This window comes from Oryx dammah, unplaced genomic scaffold (genome assembly GCF_014754425.2).
Source record: "Oryx dammah isolate SB20612 unplaced genomic scaffold, SCBI_Odam_1.1 HiC_scaffold_28, whole genome shotgun sequence".
NCBI lineage: Eukaryota > Metazoa > Chordata > Mammalia > Artiodactyla > Bovidae > Oryx > Oryx dammah.
The window spans coordinates 21,556,348-21,562,120 of record NW_024070212.1 but is presented as its reverse complement, the minus strand read 5'-3'; the positions used below and the strand labels follow the sequence as shown (position 1 = coordinate 21,562,120).

The following is a 5,773-nucleotide window of genomic DNA, read 5'->3' as shown; positions in this document are numbered from 1 at the left end:
CTACCAACCCTGATTCTGTAAACCACGGATCACTCTTTCTAGGTAAGAAAGAAAAGGGGATTAGGAAGCTCTGGTCCATGAGCTGGTTGTCACAGGGCTGTGTGTAAAGGAGGCAGAGGGCCTCTCCCACACCCTTTGTTGGCCCAGTTGAAACCTGACACTCTAACAGAGTGAGGTGACTTAGGACCAGCTCAGCCTCAGGCTCTGGGTTCGCAAATTCCTGCTTGTTCAACTGGGCCAAGTTATTTATCTTCTTATGTACTTCTCTCTCTCATCCCTCATCTGAACTCTTGAAAAATTCTCCTTTCCATAATTGTTGGGAATCTTAAACAACATAATGTCCGGAGTGTCTGATTCACTAAAAATTGATGATAACCATTATGGATATGTAATATCTAAGCATTGTGTCTTTCTGTTGCTTTAGCACTTACAAAATGATTGCATAATGGTTGTTTCTTCTGAGACGGCATAATTTTTATGGTCCATTTTCTCTGGACCCCATCTTCCCTTGCTTTCTCAGAAAGGCAACTTGGCCAGTATTTTTCTCTCCTTTCAACATCCATCATCAAATCAATTTACCCCTATTAGGTGCTCTCAGTAACAGTGTATTAGTAACATTCAATAGCAATGTAAACACTGGCCCTGCAACACAGGGTCATGTTTGCTTTTCACATCCAGTTTATTTTCCCTTGTTTTCCCCTCTTTCCACCCTATCCATGAAGTGCACTGATCAGTCTTTTATGACACTCCATTTAATTCATTCTCTCCACTCATCTCCATGTCCGTCTCCTAGTTTTCATCTCTTCCGAGTCCACCTCTGTTCAAATTTCCTTAAAAGAGCTTCCAGACCCTCACATCCATTTCATCTGGGACGTATTCATCCTTACCCTCCATCGCTCTCCACATCCTCCGCTACCTGGCGCTCATCCCTCAGCCTGTGGCCTCATCTGAGGAATGAGAGACCCACGTCCTCAGGCGGAGCTGAGATGAGAAGGAGCCCCCTTGTGGCAGCACGGAGAATCTCAAGGAAAGTGCTCAGGGCCGGCAGGGGTGCAGAGCGTGACAAGAGCCAGTAGGTCTTGTAGTATTTATTGTCTTCTCTTCCCTCTAGTCTCTCCTTTTCTTGTCCTTGGCTTCCCACATTCCCAGCCCAGACCGACCCCCACTTCCTCAGGAACTGTTTCCTGGTCATCTTCCATGAAAACATGAGCAGGAATCCAGCTTCACAGCAGATTTTGCAGCAAAGGGTGATTTTAATACCCTTTATTTTCATACCCCTCCACCCTGTGACTCCCACCCCCCGTAACTCCTAGTTCCTGTCACCCACCAGAGCTTTTCTCTCCTCATTTTTCTTTTCCAAATTCAGCTCATCAAGAAGCCATTAGAATGATCCATTCCGTATCTCGACTCTTTCATTCATTTGTTGCATTACACAAACACAGACACACTTGAGAGTATTGTTGCGTTTTTATTATATTGTCCATGCTTCATTTGGATTATGTATAAATATTATATATACTGTGTATATATGTGTGAAGTCTATATTGATGCACATTTAACATTTTTCCAATTTAGACTTCCTCACTTCTTTTCTCTTATGAGGTTTTCCCTCAACTTTGACTTTGCTTCATCTCTACGATCTCTTCCCTCCCAACAGGACAATCTGTGTCCTGCAGGAATTTCTTGCCTTTGTCTTTTCTACCTAGGAAAGAAGTTGTCATCAATTTTATTTCTTTACTCTGTTTTGGCATTTGGGAACATGTTTGCCCCGTGGCAGTCTTACCAATATTGGCTAGTGTAAGGAAGATCAACAAAAAAGAAAATATATAAAGTTTCTCCATTGGATTCACTTCACCATGGACTTTCAGATAGCCTTTCCTGTTCCTGGACAGTTTCTGTACTTGATGTCCTTCCTGGCTGGAGGAGTAAGTCATAGAAACATCCTAAATAACAATGGATCCTATTGGTTGTGGTTTTATCTTCAGAGCTGAGTTTGGATGCTTCCATCGGAATGAAGAACCCTCCCAACCTGGAGGATAAGGGCTCCACAGCAAGAACGCTTAAGTGTTCAGTCTGTAGCAAGATTAAGGGCTTAAGTGTCCTGAAACAGAAGATTATCAGAAGAAAACCACTCTTCAGCAAATGGAGACTAGCGTGCGGATTCCCTGGTCTTCAAGCTTAGGGTACAGAGGTAATCCCATGCACTTCTTCCTTATGCTCCTTATCTAAGGTTATAGCTCAATCTCCCACTGATTTTTCTCTTCCTCACTTGTTCACTTAACAGCTGACACTACCTCTGTGTGGTCTTTCCTCTGCTTTGCAGTGCCCTTCCATCTCAGTCTCCTGTTTGCACTCTGAGCTCTGCTGTGCTGCTACTGTCCGCTATTCCCTCTGACCTTTCCTATTAGCCAAAGGGAAGCCCAGATCCACAGTGTTCTTTATCGTAAGAGTGTCGTTTAGCATGTACCATGCTGAACACATGGTACAAAAATCACACACTTTCTTGGTTTCCTCTCCCTCCTTTACTTGCACCCCACCCACCCCTGCTCCCTAACAAACTTTCTTCCAGGATCATGTTTTAATGAATTACTTGCATGTGGGTTGACTTTTGGAGACTCTAACCTAGGAAAATCCTTAACCCTCAACTTCTCCACCTGAATAAGAAGTGTTGAAACTGAGGAAAAAGAGTCCTGATTACAAAAACTAAATAAGAACCTGGGTCATAGGTAGAAGTGCTGGACTGACCTGAGTCTTGTTTCCCCTCAGGCCTTGGTGGGCAGAACTTTGCTAATGTGCAGGGGGCTTCCAGGAACTCACTGGAACTGGCATTAGGTAGAGGACAGTAGATGGATCCTTAAAGGGACATTGGCCAAATGGAGATACAGAGGCCAGGTTTTCGATATTCATAGAGCATGAGATGCACAGGCATTCAGACCTCTTCCCTTCTTTTTTTGAAATTACTCCTTCTACACGTTCAGTAAAAATCCCCCAAAATGAACTGAGTTGGAATCTGAGGGCAGGGAATGTAGGACAGCATTGTAGTGAATTAACTCTGGGCCACATTTATGAAGACCCAGAGAGATATACAAGATAGTCATTGCTTCAGTCAAATCTAGTTGAGAAGACAAGTTATTTATATGAGAGGGTTTAAGAAAGACCAAAAAATCTTTAAGGTCAGGGGGAAATAAGTGCATGGTAGACTTGATGAGAGAGAAAAAAAGAGTGGTATGAAATATATAGGTCTAGTGAGTAGTTCTAAATCATGCTATTATAAAATAAAAACTGGGTGAGTTTTGATCTAATATGAATACTTTAACCCAAACCATTGAAATTATGATTTTAATGTTCTGGGGTGAGGTTTGGGTGTCAATATCTTTCAAAACTCTGCTAATATGCATCAGGGATTAGAAGGTCTGTGGATTTGATAGGATATCAGTAACGTATATGGCAGTGGCCTGAATGTGGCTGCTTCATAAAAAAGCTGAATATCAGCCATTAAGGAATTAGCATTTTTCTCTCAACTGTACAGCCTAGAGAAGAGAAATGAGAGAAAAAAATATAGATGAGTTAGATATATAATCTCTCTGTTTGAATCCAAGTTTCTCACAATTTCTGTAGTATAAGATAAATTTTAAAATAAACATTACATAGAAACATTACCCAGAGTATAAAATATTACCTTCCACTTCCAAAAAAAAAATACTACCTCCTCTTACCATAAGAATGAAATTCAGTGTTTTCATTTCTACTGTTAATGCAACTGCAACTTGTAGTTCACTATTCACTAAATGGGTTTCACAGCCTACTAATTGGCTTAGAACTATAGCGTCAACAAATTGTTTTTTCTTTAAATATTTTATGTATGCAAAACTCCATAATGAATCTTAGGCCTCATTCTTAAATGTTTCTTCTTTTTCATGCTTTTCTATGTGCTAGCATAAAATACTAGGAGAAATTCTGGGAAAAGTTTGATTTAAAAAGTCATGAGAATCTAGTATATCTGAAATGAATGCTTTTTCACTTCAGAGTTTTCTTTGTCTAGATGTTGAGAATATTCCTAGAAATGACTCAGGTGGATCCAGCATGCAATCACCTTCATACTATTCTGGTGTCCATGGGATGCAAATAGGGTGAGCCACAGTTACTCCCTGCTCTCTTTTTGCTGATTTCAAGCTTCCTGTTTTTTCATTCGTTCCTCAGCCCCTTTGGAACAGGATTTTTCTGTAAAGTCTTTTTCCTGTCCAGGAGGGTGACCAAACACCCTCTATTAACTATGGACTTCTCCATTTTGGAGCCTTTCCTCTCCCTTCCCCCAAATGTATAGGAATGGCCCGTGGCCTGGGTTGTCAGTAACAAGCCATGTGGTTTTGGATAGTCCTTAGCCCCAGGAAAGTATAGCTCCTCATCTGTAAATTTTGGAATTGGACTTGGATACATTCTGAGGTCCCTGTTGGTGCTCACATTCCAGGATTCTCCCCGTAGCCTACTTCTCCTCCTCAGAAGGCAGGGATGTAGAGGTACAAGAGGGTGTCTTTTTCTACTGAGGACCCTCTGCTGCCATAGCACTATGTTTCTGTATGAGGAGTGTGCAGCACATTCATCCCTGGTATGTGTGGAAAGCTAGCATTTGGTCCAGATGACGGGGATTCGAGAATGAAATGACCGTTGAGGCCTAAGTGATGGGGGATCCAGTTAAGGCTTGGAAGCAGCATTGAGCTGAGCTATCCCCAAGCACAAGTGGGGTGAGGACAGGGGTCCCTAGATGCTGCACCACAGGCTGGGTGCAAGTTTAGGGAGGTATTCCTTCTAACTCATGGATCTCACTTTTCCATTCAGCTCTTACTGTCAACAGGAGCTCTGTCTGCCCCTGGCCTCAGTTACCATGTGGCCATCCCTCCAGGCTCAGCTATCACCAGAACCTAACAAAGACTCACATGTCCTCTCTCTCCCTTCCTCTCCTCTCTTTCTTTCTGTCTTTTGCAGATACCAGTTACTTCAGAACTAAGAAAAGATATTGCCAATTTCTAAGAAACCACACCATAAAATTTACCTTTTCCATTTGATGAAAAAGACCTACACAGCAAGTTAAAGCCCAAACAGAACACTGGAGGGATCCTTACCTGAAAATCAGCATCCCAACCAACAACCACTCTCCATGAAACAGAATTGATGGGAGAAATCTCACTCATCAGCCTCCAAGTGCCATCCATTGAGAAGGAGACCAATGCTTTGATGGATACAAAGTTTGGAGAGACCTTAACTCTTGTTCCCCTCAATATTCATCCTCTAGACACCAGCATGGGAGCAATTGGAAGAATGCACCATATCAACCCTGTCATTCTTTCCCACTAGATGGACTGTGCTAGGAGCAGACAGCATTTACTATACGGTGTTCTTGCTGAAAGTGTCTATCCTGGATCAGATAACTGCAGAATTTAGATCATTGAACAAGACAACTGGCCTGTCTTTCTTCAAACAGTTAATTTAAAAAAATTTTTTTAAAGTCAATATCTCCCCAAGTAAGACCAAAAGAAAAGGAGAAGAGATGTTTCAGTTTCCAAAGGACTAAAGAAGTATATGTTACTATAGTGTGTTACTACTATATTTCTTTAGTCCTTTGGAACCACAAACATCTCCTCTCCTTTTCATAGATGTCTTTGATGGCAGACATTGACCTGTTTGCAGAGGACAGGCCAGTTGTCTGCTCAGTGGTCTACATTTTGCAGTTGTCTGATTATTTCCGCACAATTAAATTCAGGTGAACCCTTTTTGC

At 41.9% G+C, this 5,773-nt stretch overlaps 1 long non-coding RNA gene across 1 annotated transcript; it reads left to right on the top strand.

Moving 5' to 3' along the window:
* Nucleotides 1–1,989: 1,989 nt before the first annotated feature.
* LOC120855987 lies at nucleotides 1,990–5,070 on the top strand. Its single transcript, XR_005719350.1, has 2 exons — nucleotides 1,990–2,191; nucleotides 4,984–5,070. It is a non-coding gene; the product is annotated as an uncharacterized LOC120855987 (long non-coding RNA).
* Nucleotides 5,071–5,773: the final 703 nt, after the last annotated feature.